General features: G+C 50.0%; 2 long non-coding RNA genes and 1 other non-coding gene across 4 annotated transcripts; 1 reads left to right on the plus strand and 2 right to left on the minus strand.

Moving 5' to 3' along the window:
- Positions 1-830: 830 nt before the first annotated feature.
- On the minus strand, positions 831-903 carry TRNAM-CAU (transfer RNA methionine (anticodon CAU)). The gene has a single exon. It is a non-coding gene; the product is annotated as a tRNA-Met (tRNA).
- A 22-nt stretch (positions 904-925) lies between these two features.
- Positions 926-3600, minus strand: LOC139085275 (uncharacterized). Its single transcript, XR_011543513.1, has 3 exons — positions 2958-3600; positions 2397-2450; positions 926-1530 (listed from the first exon to the last, which is right to left on the minus strand). It is a non-coding gene; the product is annotated as an uncharacterized lncRNA (long non-coding RNA).
- On the plus strand, positions 990-12229 carry LOC139085273 (uncharacterized). Of its 2 annotated transcripts, none has more exons than XR_011543510.1 (4): positions 990-1551; positions 9492-9613; positions 10071-10226; positions 11075-12229. It is a non-coding gene; the product is annotated as an uncharacterized lncRNA (long non-coding RNA). The 2 variants fall into 2 exon arrangements; XR_011543511.1 differs by having other exon boundaries at positions 1424-1551; positions 10071-10689.
- The last annotated feature ends 202 nt before the right edge of the window (positions 12230-12431 follow it).

Raw genomic sequence — 12431 nt, forward strand, 5'->3', positions numbered from 1 at the left:
AGGGGCGGCTACAGCTATCACAGCCCGATCTAGTTTGCCATCTGCCCTGTGCGCAATGCCTGAATTGTCAGGAACAATCGACGATGACTCGACCGCGGCAACCGTCTCAGAAGCAGGATGAGCACAGGCCCCGCCGGGTCGTGCCCCACAGCTGCCCGCGGGACCTCCCTAAGACCCCCTGCCCAGACCCCATAGAGTCCCGCCGCTTCCGGCTCCACAGCCCACCCTCCTCCCCACGGCGTTCAGCGCCCCCGCGCTGGCCGGCCTCCCACCCCGTGCAGCCCGCCCCCGACGGCCCCCAGCCCCACCCTCCCGCGGGGTCAGGCGGCGAGACCCAGCCCCTCCCCGAGGCCCCGCGTTCCCGTTACTCCCCTCGACCCTGCAGCGCTCCCCCGGACGGTGAGCGCCGGGGCTCGGGCCCCACTGCGGGCCGTGCGTGCCCCCCGCGACGGCCGGCGCTCGACGGTAAGGGCGGCACCCGTGGTGGAGGGACGGGGCCGCAGGCGTGCTCTTCCTGGGCACCCCCGCCGCGGCGCCCAGGGTGCGCTTCCTCCTTGGAGGCGTCTCCCGCACGTGTCCCCCTTGTCGTCGTGCACCGCCTGCAGTCAGGTCCTCCGACCTCAGCCCAGCCCCCGAGAACAGGCCGGGCGGCGGGGTAGAGTCGGGAGAGGTGGGTCAGTGCCCAGGTCCTGGCCCTGCCGGGACAGAGGCCGACACACCGGTGACCCCAGCCCCGGAGAGCGCGGACACTCGGGGTCGCCCGGTCCACAGACCAGCAAGTAAAACCCGTCCTTCTTGCGAGCGAAGGCACAGAGGGAACAAAAGTATTGTGCCCCGTGTGAGGATCGAACTCACGACCTTCAGATTATGAGACTGACGCGCTGCCTACTGCGCTAACGAGGCACCTAGGAGCCGCTTCCGGCCGTAGGGTGATGAGGCTAGCGCAGCGGCCTGTGCGCATGCTCAGAAAACGGTGGCTGTTTTAATTTTCTTTTCCCTGGTCCCCAACCCGGGACACTCGGAGTTCCAGGCCTCCGCGCCCGCGCCCGAGGGCGCCCTCTCCGAAACGGCCACTTGCTCTCCGTTCCTCCTCCGCTTGCCTGTGTGTCAATCAACACACACTGCCGCTTGCTTGACAGCGCTGTGCTGAGTAGTAGGACACGAGGTATTGGGATTCTTCCTGTTGCTGTAAACTCTTATTTCTGTATAGCGCTTACACAGCGTTTGCACCTTTGTGATCTCGTGCAACACTTACTGGGCACCTACTGTGTTCGCCGCCCTGTGCTGGATGCTGCGTCCACAGGGACACTCCCGGCCTCAAAGGGTTGGAGTGGGCGCGCAGATCACGATGTGAAAACGCACATGCACATCTTCCGGCCCCACCGCAGAACCGGGGTCCTCCCGGCGCCGCGGGCTGAGGCCAGCCAATGAGAGGCACGCGGAAGGGCTGCAAGTCTGAAGCGCTCAGAAGATGAGACGATATGATGGACCGACGGACTCAAGGACAGAGAGGCCGAGAGATTCGGGGGCCTGTGAGAGTAAGATGTTAATGTGGGTACACGGATATTTTCACTGTACGATTCTTTCCTCGTTACTGTTTATCTGAAATTTTTAATTATGAAGTGCTGGGGGAGGAATTTTTTTAAATCATCCAGAATTGGGGACATGCGGTCGGATGTTAAGGGGGCAAATGCAGTATGAGTGTAAGGAGGTGGAGAAAATAATATTATCTTAGGAGCAGGCACCAGAATTCTTGGGGTGGGGAGAGAACACTGGAGGGGGTGGATCTTGCTGCATTTGGAGAGAGCCCCCTGGAGTGGGAGGTCGGCGGGGGCCCAGATGGGGAAGTACTGTGAGCTCCAGGGCGGGTGAGACCCCGCAGGTAGCTGAGATGAGGTGGGCTCCTTAGGGCATCCTCGTGGCTCCGTGGGAGGAGACATTTCCGCCCAAAGGGGAATTAATCCGTAGGAGAATTATTTCCACTCTATCCTGGGGGAGATTTCCCACCCCCACGGTCCCCAGTGGGAACCCCACAACCTCTCAGTCCTAGGGGAAGCTCTCCCACCCACTTTCGCTGGCAGGAACCCGACTCAGGGGCAGTGTTCTGAGGGTAAGGTCGCTGGGGCTCCAGGACCGCCCCCCAAGTGCGGGAGGGCAGAGGCAGGGGCAGAGGAACACAGAGGGAAGCCCCTCAACATTTGGGATGGGAATGCAGGGACCCCTAAGGACTGCAGACTTGGGGTGTCACAGCAGTTTCGCCCAGATCTCTAGGCCGAAGGAGCACTGATTAACGTGTGGATTACACCCCAACAGCCCTGCCTACGCCAATTACAAACTAACCCGCTCAGGGGTCCAGCAGTCCTATGACTGGGAAGATGTCCAACAGACAGACTCACCCAAGGCCATGGTTGTCCCTGAAGTCTTGTTAGAATTGCAAAAAAATTGCACACCTGAAACTCATAGAAAGTTATATGTCAATTACATCTCAATAAAAAAATACAATAAGATTAGGGAAAAAATTGCAAAAAATTGGAAACAGCCCAGTGTCTATGAACAGGGCAGTGGCCACAGGAATGACAGTCTGTCCGGGCTGTAAACAAGAACACAGAAGGCTCTGTGTCTGATGCAAACAAGGGAAGAAAGCAAGAACAGGACCGCGTGTGGGGTGTGCTACCATTTCTGTTAAAGGGGGGCAGGGCAGGTATATTCATATTTGTTAGTAGTTGCTCACCAAACCTTAGAAAGTATGCGTACACAAAAAACTAAGACCCATGATTAATACGTGCAGAGGAGTGAAAACTGTATGATTGTGGGCAGGGGTGGGATGAAGACTTTTTAAAAAATAAACTTTATTATTTTAACAGTCTTAGATTTACAGAGAATTTGCAAAGATGGTAGAGTTCCCAGAATGCCCGCCCCCAGTTTCCTGTTATTAACATCCTAGGTTAGTATGGTACCTTTGTTACATGAAGGAAACAGTGTTGACAGGATATTGACTGAACTCCATCTTGATTCAGATTCCCTTAGTTTCTCCCTTTTTCTGTTCAAGGTTCCCTTCAGGATCCCACATTACTTTTCACGATCACGTGTCCTTAAGCCCTTCTTGGCTGGGACACTTCCTCAGGCTTTCCTTGATCTTTGACGGCCTTGACCGTTTTTCAGGAAGACTGGTCAGCCGTTTTGTAGAATGTCCCTCAGTCTCGGTATTTGTCTGATGTTTTTCTAGGATGAAGACCTTTGAATACTTGAAAAAAAACCCTAAGCTGTGTTAATCTAGTACCTATTTAAAATTTAAATATATTAATTTAGAAGACAAACTGCAGAAACTAAAAAGAAGAAATCGGGGAGGGGAGGAGGGGAAGGGACAGGAGGAAGGAAAAGAGGAGGGGAAGGTGAAGAGGAGGAGGAGCGGGGAGAGGAGGAGGGCGAGAAGGAGGGAGAGGCTCCCGTGTCACATGTCCTGCCCGGAGCTCCCACGATTTCCCGGCTCCCAGGCCTGTTGCCGGGCGGCCGCGAGGGGGCGCCTTGCCGAGGGTCCCCGCCAACACCCAGCGGGCTCCCGGCGCCCGAAGGCAGGAGAAGGGAGGCGGGGGCGTCCGTTTGGTTCTAGAGTTGCTATGGGCCTGAAGCCCTGAGATGGGGGAGGGGGTGGGGCGTGGGGGGAGGGGCAGGAGGGGAAGAGGGTACGCGGCGTGGGGCTGGGGGGCCGCCGCTCGGCCAGGCTCGAACACAGTGACTGCGCCCCGACCGCGTGCGGGGTACCAGGCTGGGCACACGCAGGGGTGACCACCATCGTCATCCAGCCGGTATATGGAGGGTAGACAACCAGAGCTGGGGGTGGCGGGGGTGGGGGTGGGGCTATTCCGCTAAATAAAATGTCTCCATTTCTTAAATGCGTGTGCCACCGATTTTCAACACACTTTTCTGAGCGTGTCGGTACAATGAAACACACACACGTGCTTCCTTACTGCCTCGAGAGAGCTTGTGCTCCTGCAGACTCTGGCAGGTGCCTGGTCCCCACTTGGCACCTCGTAGGTGCTGTGCAGGGAACCGCCGGCTGGTTGAGCCCTGATGGAGTCCAGAGTAAAGGGTGGTCGGTGCTACATGCCCACCGAGGTCGCAGGCGCAAAGTCTCCTGCAGGCGGTGATCCCCAGGCCTGGCTAGTGGTGAGTGACCGACGGCCGTGGACTGGCAGGGGGGTGAAAGGGCCTCAGGTTGTGCCTGCGCTGGGCTCCCAGAATAAGCCCTTCCCACCTCCTGGTTTTTGCCCGAGCTGTTCTCTCGGCTTGACATCTCCTGCTGTGACGGAGATCTCTTCCTCGCCCTTCTTCAGGTCAAGGTCACCTGCTCTGCGAAAACCTGATCTCCATTTCCTTCTTCATCGGCTTCTCCTCCAGCCCCCGCCCACCCCACCTCATCCTGGCTATACGCTTTCCCTGTGGCGGCTCCTTGACTCCAACAACAACCTAAAGGGGTCAGTGTAACTATTGCCCTACATTTACCAATGCGCAAACTCCAAAGAGATTAGGCGACCAGCCGAGGTCGAACGGCTGTTGGCAGCGGAGGCAGGACTCCATCCCGAGTCAGATGGCAACGCAGGCCTCTCAACCATCGATTCCCCCGCCCCCAGCAGCAGTTTCCAAAAGTGTTTCGTCATGGGCACCCCCTGAAATAATTTTGGAAAAAGTCTGTACACCTCCTGGCATAATGTTAAATTGATATCTAAACTTTATCATTCTAAGTTCAAACAGTTACACACTATGTCATTTCCAGCAGATTGTATATGCTGATATTTTAACAACAAAACTGCACATATGATTTTTTTTTTTTTTTATGTGGGCCGTGAGCACAGCATGGCTGCCACTAGAGGTGTAGGTCCACACCAGGAGCCAAACCCAGGCCCTGGAAGTGAGGTACGCTGAACTTAACCACTAGGCCACTGGGGCTGGCCCTTTAAATTTTTTTTTTTTTCAGTTTATAATAGTTTACAACATTGTGAAATTTCACTTGTACATTATTTCTTCTCTGTCACCACCTAAGTGCACCCTTTCACCCCCTGTGCCCACCCCCCCACCCCCCTTGCCCTGGTAACCATTGAACTGTTTTCTTTGTCCACGTGTTTGCTTATATTCCACATGTGAGTGAAATCATCTGGTCTTTGTCCTTCTCAGACTGGCTTATTTCGCTTGGCATTGTTCCCTCCGGGTCCATCCATGTTGTTGCAAATGGGATGCATTTGTCGTTTTTATGGCTGAGTAGTATTCCATTGTATATATACAGACCACATCTTCTTTATCCAATCATCAGTTGATGGGCAGTTGGATAGTTTCCATGTCTTGGCTGTTGTGAATAGTGCTGCGATAAACATAGGGGTGCGTATGTTACTTTGGAGTGTTGATTTCAAGTTGTTTGGGTAGATACCCAGTAGTGGGATAGCTGGGTCTATGGTAGTTCTATTTTTAGTTTTTTTGAGGAATCTCCATAGTGTTTTCCATAGTGGCTGCACCAGTTTGCATTCCCACCAGCAGTGTATGAGGGTTCCCTTTTCTCCACATCCTCTCCAACATTTGTTATTTTTAGTCTTAGTGATTATAGCCAATCTAACAGGTGTAAGGTGGTATCTTAGTATAGTTTTGATTTGCATTTCCCTGATGGTTCGTGATGTTGAACATCTTTTCATGTGTTTATTAGCAATCTGTATATCTTCTTTGGAAAAATATCTGTTCATCTCCTCTGCCCATTTTTTGAACAGACTGTTGTTTTATGGTTCAGTTGTGTGAGCTCCTTATATGTTATGGAGATTAACCCCTTATCGGATACATGTTTTGCAAATATTTTCTCCTAATTGGTGGGTTGTCTTTTTGTTTTGATCCTAGTTTCTTTGGCTTTGCAGAAGCTCTTTAGTCTGATGAAGTCCCACTTGTCTACTTTTTCTTTTCTTTCTCTTGTCTGAGAAGACATGGTATTTGAAAAGATCCTTTTAAGTTCGATGTCAAAGAGTGTACTACCTATATTATCTTCCAGGAGTTTTATGGTTTCAGGACTTATCTTCAAGTCTTTGATCCATTTTGAGTTTATTTTTGTGTATGGCGTGAAATAGTGGTCTACTTTCATTCTTTTGCATGTGGCTGTCCAGTTTTCCCAACACCATTTATTGAAGAGACTGTCTTTTCTCCGTTGTATGGTCTTGGCACCTTTGTCGAAGATTTTAGCTGTCCATATACGTGTGGTTTTATTTCTTGGCTTTCAGTTCTGTTCCATTGATCTGTGTGTCTGTTTCTGTACCAGTACAATGCCGTTTTGATCACTATAGCTTTGTAGTATATTTTGAAGTCAGGGACTGTGATGCCTCCAGCTTTGTTCCTTTTTCTCAGTATTGCTTTAGCAATTCGGGGTCTTTGGTTGCCTCATATGAATTTTAGGATTCTTTGTTCTATTTCCGTGAAGAATGTCATTGGGATTCTGATTGGGATTGCATTGAATCTCTAGATTGCTTTGGGTAGCATGGACATTTTAACTATGTTTATTCTTCTGACCCATGTGCGTGGAATCTCTTTCCATATGTTTATATCATCATCTATTTCCTTCAATAATGTCCTATAGTTTTCATTGTGTAAGTCCTTCACCTCCTTAGTTAAATTTGTTCCTAGGTACTTTGTTCTTTTTGTTGTGATTGTAAATGGAATTGTATTCTGGAATTCTCTTTCTGTAAGTTCGTTATTAGAGTACAGAAATGCAACTGATTTTTGTAAGTTGATTTTGTACCCCGAAACTTTACTGTAGTTGTTAATTATTTCTAATAATTTTCTGATGGATTCTTTAGGGTTTTCTACATAGAAGATCGTGTCGTCTGCAAACAGCAAGAGTTTCACTTCTTCATTCCCTATTTGGATTCCTTTTATTCCTTTTTCTTGCCTAATTTCTCTGGCCAAAACCTCCAGTACCATGTTGAGTAAGGGTGGTGATAGTGGGCATCCTTGTCTTGTTCCTGTTCTCAGAGGGATGGCATTCAGTTTTTCCCCATTGAGTATGATGTTGGCTGTGGGTTTGTCTTATATGGCCTTTATTATTCTGAGGTAATTTCCTTCTAGCCCCCTTTTGTTATGAGTTTTTATCATAAATGGCTGTAGGATCTTGTCAAAAAAATTGCATATATGATTTTTTAACATTCATCCAGTGAACTCGAGATAGCCTACGGATTCCATACAAACCATAATCTAATTTAAATATACATAATAAGCTCCTCTTTAACACAAGTTTACATTTATTTTCCTCCCTTAACTCATATTTCCATTCTACTTCCCCCTACAGAATTTTATCCTCATACAACACATATTTTATGTCTGCATGTCTGTTATTGATCACCCTAACATGCATCTCAGCAATAAAAATATATACATAAATTGAAATTTTTTTGTTTCCTGTGACCATAAGGGTCTAAGTGTCAAAATTTTCTTCTAAATTGACATATCATTATTTTTATTAGTATACAATTAGTCAAAAATTATAAATTTATTTATAGATTTGAAGAATAATTATTAAATGGAAAAACATAAAATTTTATCAAAAACAAATACCCGCGAGATAGATGCGATTTTCTAATCCCACTTCGTTCGTGTGTGGGTCACCAGCTATTACTTTTTGCTAGAATGAGGTGGGGTTCAGCATGAATTCTGTTCATATTTTTTGTATTTACAGATGTAAAAATGTTGAGAAACTTTGTTCACATGAAGTAAAAAAGAATGGAAAGAGTTTTGTTTCAGTACTAAAACTTAATTCCTTAAATAATTTCAGGGGGCCGGCCTGGTGGCGCAGTGGTTAAGTGCGCACATTCCACTTTGGCGGCCGGGAGTTCACCGGTTCAGATCCCAGGGGTGGACATGGCACCGCTTGGCAAGCCATGCTGTGGTAGGCGTCCCACATATAAAGTGGAGGAAGACGGGCACGGATGTGAGCTCAGGGCCAGTCTTCCTCAGCGAAAAGAGGAGGATTGGCAGCAGATGTTAGCTCAGGGCTAATCTTCTTCCTCAAAAAAAAAAACAACAACAACAATTTCAGGTTATATCCTAAAAAGTCACTTCTCATCCCTCTATCAGCTGGTTAGGTCCTCTTCCGGTTTTGAATTGGAAGCCACAGTCATTGGTCATTAGAGACTTTCACTGTCTCAACTTGTAAACCAGTGTTTTCAGTCGAACATTCCCTTTATTTGCAGTGCTGGAGGTTTTCGCACCCAAGTAGTGAGATCCTGAAGGTGGCAGAAGAGCACATGGGAAAGGGGAGATCAGAAATGAGCCATGGCCTGACCCCCCCGACAGCAGCTTGTGTTCCACTTGATCAATATTAGGACATTTTTATGGACCTCTGGGGTACATGTCCAAGTGACGTTTGATGGGGCTTAGATTTGATCTGATAGGCAGTAGAGGTTGTTGTAAGCCCATTTTACAGAAGGTAAGTGTATGAGCGTGAGAGTGTGTGTGTGTGTGTGTGTGTGTGTGTGTGTGTGTAGAGGGCTCAGGGCTGCCTGAGCAGAGTAACTTAATGGAAACTTGTGAGTTAGCCGTCTCCCATGGCACTGGATGGACCCCGGCAGCGAGACCACCTGGGAAACCCATGAAACAGTCCTGGCCGAGGGTGATGAAAGTAGGTCCTGGGAGATGGTTGCAGAGACCAAGAGGAGGGAGCCACGTGGAGACAGAGTCTACAAGAGCAGCCAGGCCTTGGGTCTGCTTAACTGCCAAGCACAAAGAGGGAAGCAAAGTCACTCCAGATTAGGATGAGCAAGGTCCAGAAACATCCGGTGCTACCACCAGGCAGGAAGACAGCAAAGAGGGGGCCTGTTTGGGGGAACCCAATAAACTCCGTTTTTGTACATTTTGTATTACGCAAATAAGTGTGCTCATTATAAAATACGTACACACATACAAACTGTATCAGTCAGCTATTCCCACACTGCGCTGGTGCTGCTTAACAAGTCACCCCAAACATAATGGTTTAAAGAACAAGTGTGCTTTTAAAAAATAGCTTTATTGAAATATGATTCACATCCTATACAATTCACCCATTTAAAGCGTACAATTCAATGGCTTCTGTGTACAGCCATTTAACAACAGGGATGCGTTCTGAGAAATGCGTCGTCATTAGGCAATTTCGTCGTCGTGTGAACATCAGAGAGTATACGTACACACACCTAGAAGGCAGAGCCTCCTACACACCTAGGCTACATGGTACTAATCTTACGGGACCACTGTCGTATATTTGGTCCATCGTTGTGGTTCGTGACTGTATGTATTACATCGTTTTTTGAAATTGTGGTAAAATATATATAACACGAAATCTACCATTTTAACCATTTTTAGGTGCCCAGTTCAGTGGCATTAAGTACATTCTCAATGTTGTGCAAGTCTCAACTATTTCGAAAACCTTTTCATCCCCCGAAGCCGAAACTCTGTACCCATTAAGTAATTAACTCCCCATTCGCCTCTCCCTCCAGCCCCTGGTAGCCTCTGGTCTACTTTCTATGGATTTGCCTATTCTAAATATTTCACACAAATGGAATCAGACAATATTGGTCCTTTGTGTCTGGCTGACTTCACTCAGCATAATGCTTTCCAGGTAAGTGTGTATTTTTCTTGCTCCTGGGTATGTGAGTTACTGGGCTAGCTCCAGGCTGAGGTTGGGCTCAGTTCTGCTTGTCACATCTCCACATTCTCCTTGGACCAGCCTTTCCCTGGGATGTATTCTTCTCACTGGGGGTCACAGCATCCCAAGAGACCAAGCTCTGCCAAGTAAGCACATTGAAGGTGTCTGCTCTGGGTGCCTCCGTTGAGTTCCATTGGCCAAACCAAGTCACCTGGCCAAGTTCAACATCCCTGGGGCTGGGAAATGTACTCGGCCCACGGTGGGAGAGGCTGTAAAGCCAGGGCGAGGGAGAGAGTGAAGAACTGAGCACTCTTCCCACCCTCGCCCCTCAACATATTGTCCTGTGACTGACTTTCCCCACTCAACAATAGCTGGAAACTCTTTCCCTGCCAATACACGTAGATCTTCCTGTTCTTTCTAACCACAACAGACTGTCTCTGAGAAGACGAGATCAGGACACAGACGCCAACAAAAAAGACCATGTGAAGACGCGGGAGGAAGACGGCCACCTGCAAGCCGCGAGAGAGGACTCAGAAGAAACCAACCCTTTTAACACCCTGATCTGGGCCTCCCAGTGCCCAGAACTGTGAGAGAACAAATTTCTCTTGTTTAAGCCCCACAGTCTGTGGTCCTTAGTGATGGAGCCCGAGCTGCTCTAGGCCTTCTAATTCTAGAACATCGAATTCTTCCCAGTTAGGAACAAATACAGGAGCAAACATTCCTGTGCATGTTGACAGTGGAAGTCTAAGGAGCTTGTGGACAGCCTGAAACTATGTTCTGTCCTGAATTTGGGCAGGTTTTCTGTTTCACCCCCAGAAGCTCCAAGATTTGTCTGTGTTGGGGGTATTCACGGGTGTTAAGAGCTGGGACTTTTGTTTTCACCCCTGACCTCTCCCTGAGCTTCCCTCCCACCCACGGGTCACTGTCTCCATCGGCTCGGCGGGGGTCACAACCCGATAGTGGGCTGCATCTGAGCTGGCCGCGGCCCACAGCCTGTCTTTCCTCTCACGGTCCTCTGCGGTCGCTGCTCCAGTGGGAGGGAAGTCAGGGTGAGTGGCTTCCAGAATCCATGCTCACTGTGACTCTCATCAGCTTTCCAGTCCTCTCTGCTTAAAAAAAAATAAAACTCTAGAGGGAGTCCAGAGGGCAGGTGAGGGGAGAGGTTATTGGGGAAAGAAGGAGGCTGGGCAGAAAGGCCCCATTTCAGGAGAAAGTTCTCCTGTGGTACTTTGAGAGGCAGCAAAGGGTTCCCAGGCCTGGCCCCTTCCCAACCAGGACTGGGGGTGGTGTAGGACCCCGCTGTGGCCCACGTGTCTCCTCTCAGTATTCTGGCTGTGACAAGCCAGAAGCGAGGGTGCAGCCAGCTGGGCAAGTTCAGGGAGGCCGAGTGCAGGGCGGGAGGAACAGCCAACAGTTCTTTTGTCATCTATCCAGGGCAGCGAAAGGCCACGTCCTCCCAGCTCCATTTGTGACTGGACGAGCGGACCGCACCGTGTGAGTCAGCCTGTTGTGGAAGCGTCTGAGAGTCATTGCTCTGACTGTGCTGACGAAGCACAGAGAAGAAGGAAGGCCTGACCCCTGCCAGCCCGGATGTTCCCTGAGGGCCTCTTGCTCTTCTCCACACTGTGGCCAGAGGCCTCTGTCACAGGCATTAATCTGGGCTTGTCTGTGTCCTGCCTAACAGCTTCAGGAGGAAGTCACCCTGTGCCCCAGCGCCGAGGCCTGCCCTCTGGAACTTGTCTCTTTGAGGTCCTCACCACGCCTCCAGCCCTGGGCTGGGCCAGGACACCCGGCTCTGTATTCTCACAGCTCTTGCTCCCCTGACCTTAACACTCATCCCAGCTGGAGGTTGGAGGTCGTGACTCCTCCTTTGCTGTCTTTCCCAGTGGAGTGTAGGCCCCTCCACAGCGGGGGCCAAGCTGTAGGCTGTGCAGAGCCCACGGCGGGCCCACCGGCATTTGATGATGACAGGAAGCGCTCCTCACATTCCACTGTAACTGCACGTCTTTCTTTGAGGGCAGACCTGCAGTTGGTTCATTTCTATATCCTCAGCTTTTACTCTGATCAAAGACCTGGCTCCTCATTCCAAAGGTGTGTGGGCTCTGATTTCAGTGACCAGGTAGGCCTTTCCGTGACCTGGCCGGGAACGGGCTCCAAGGTCCATCGCCCACGCTCCACATGCGGTGTGGGGAGCACAGCAAGGTCTCCTACCCTGAGGGAAGGAAAGGGTTACAGCACTCACCTCTCAGGGCCCTCCCACTCCACCCCCTGCGACAGGTGAGACAGATGAGGGTAGTGGGTGTGGTCCCAGCAGCCCTGGGGCCCCAAGGAGCCGGGCCTCTCCTTCCAGGTTTAGATCTGGAACAGGGCCATGGTTTTGTCCACAGTTCCAACAGGTGTAATGGCAATGTCAGGGGGTCACAGTGTGTGTCCTGGCTCCCCCGGCTGTGTTGAGACACAGAGCCATGAGGCCCCCTTCTTCACAGGTCTCATGGGTGTCGTGGTTCCTCCCTGAGGCAGCCAGGGGCTGGGCTGCTTGAACATCAATCCTTTCAAATCATATCATTAAAATCTACTCCCACACCTGTATTTCAAAGATAACATTTGTGCCTGAAATTGCCACAACTACATTATGGCAAAGTCACATCATCTGGCTCATAATTTAAGGCTTAGAGGCTTCAACTAATGTAGGTGACAGTCTGGTGGCCAAAAGGAGAAAGTCTGATTACCAAGTGGCATTTGCTGGGAGGTCTGGGTCCCCTCCAGCACCTCACGCACATGTGCATAAGAG

The sequence above is a fragment of the Equus przewalskii genome, chromosome 8, assembly GCF_037783145.1.
Source record: "Equus przewalskii isolate Varuska chromosome 8, EquPr2, whole genome shotgun sequence".
In the NCBI taxonomy this organism is placed as follows: domain Eukaryota; kingdom Metazoa; phylum Chordata; class Mammalia; order Perissodactyla; family Equidae; genus Equus; species Equus przewalskii.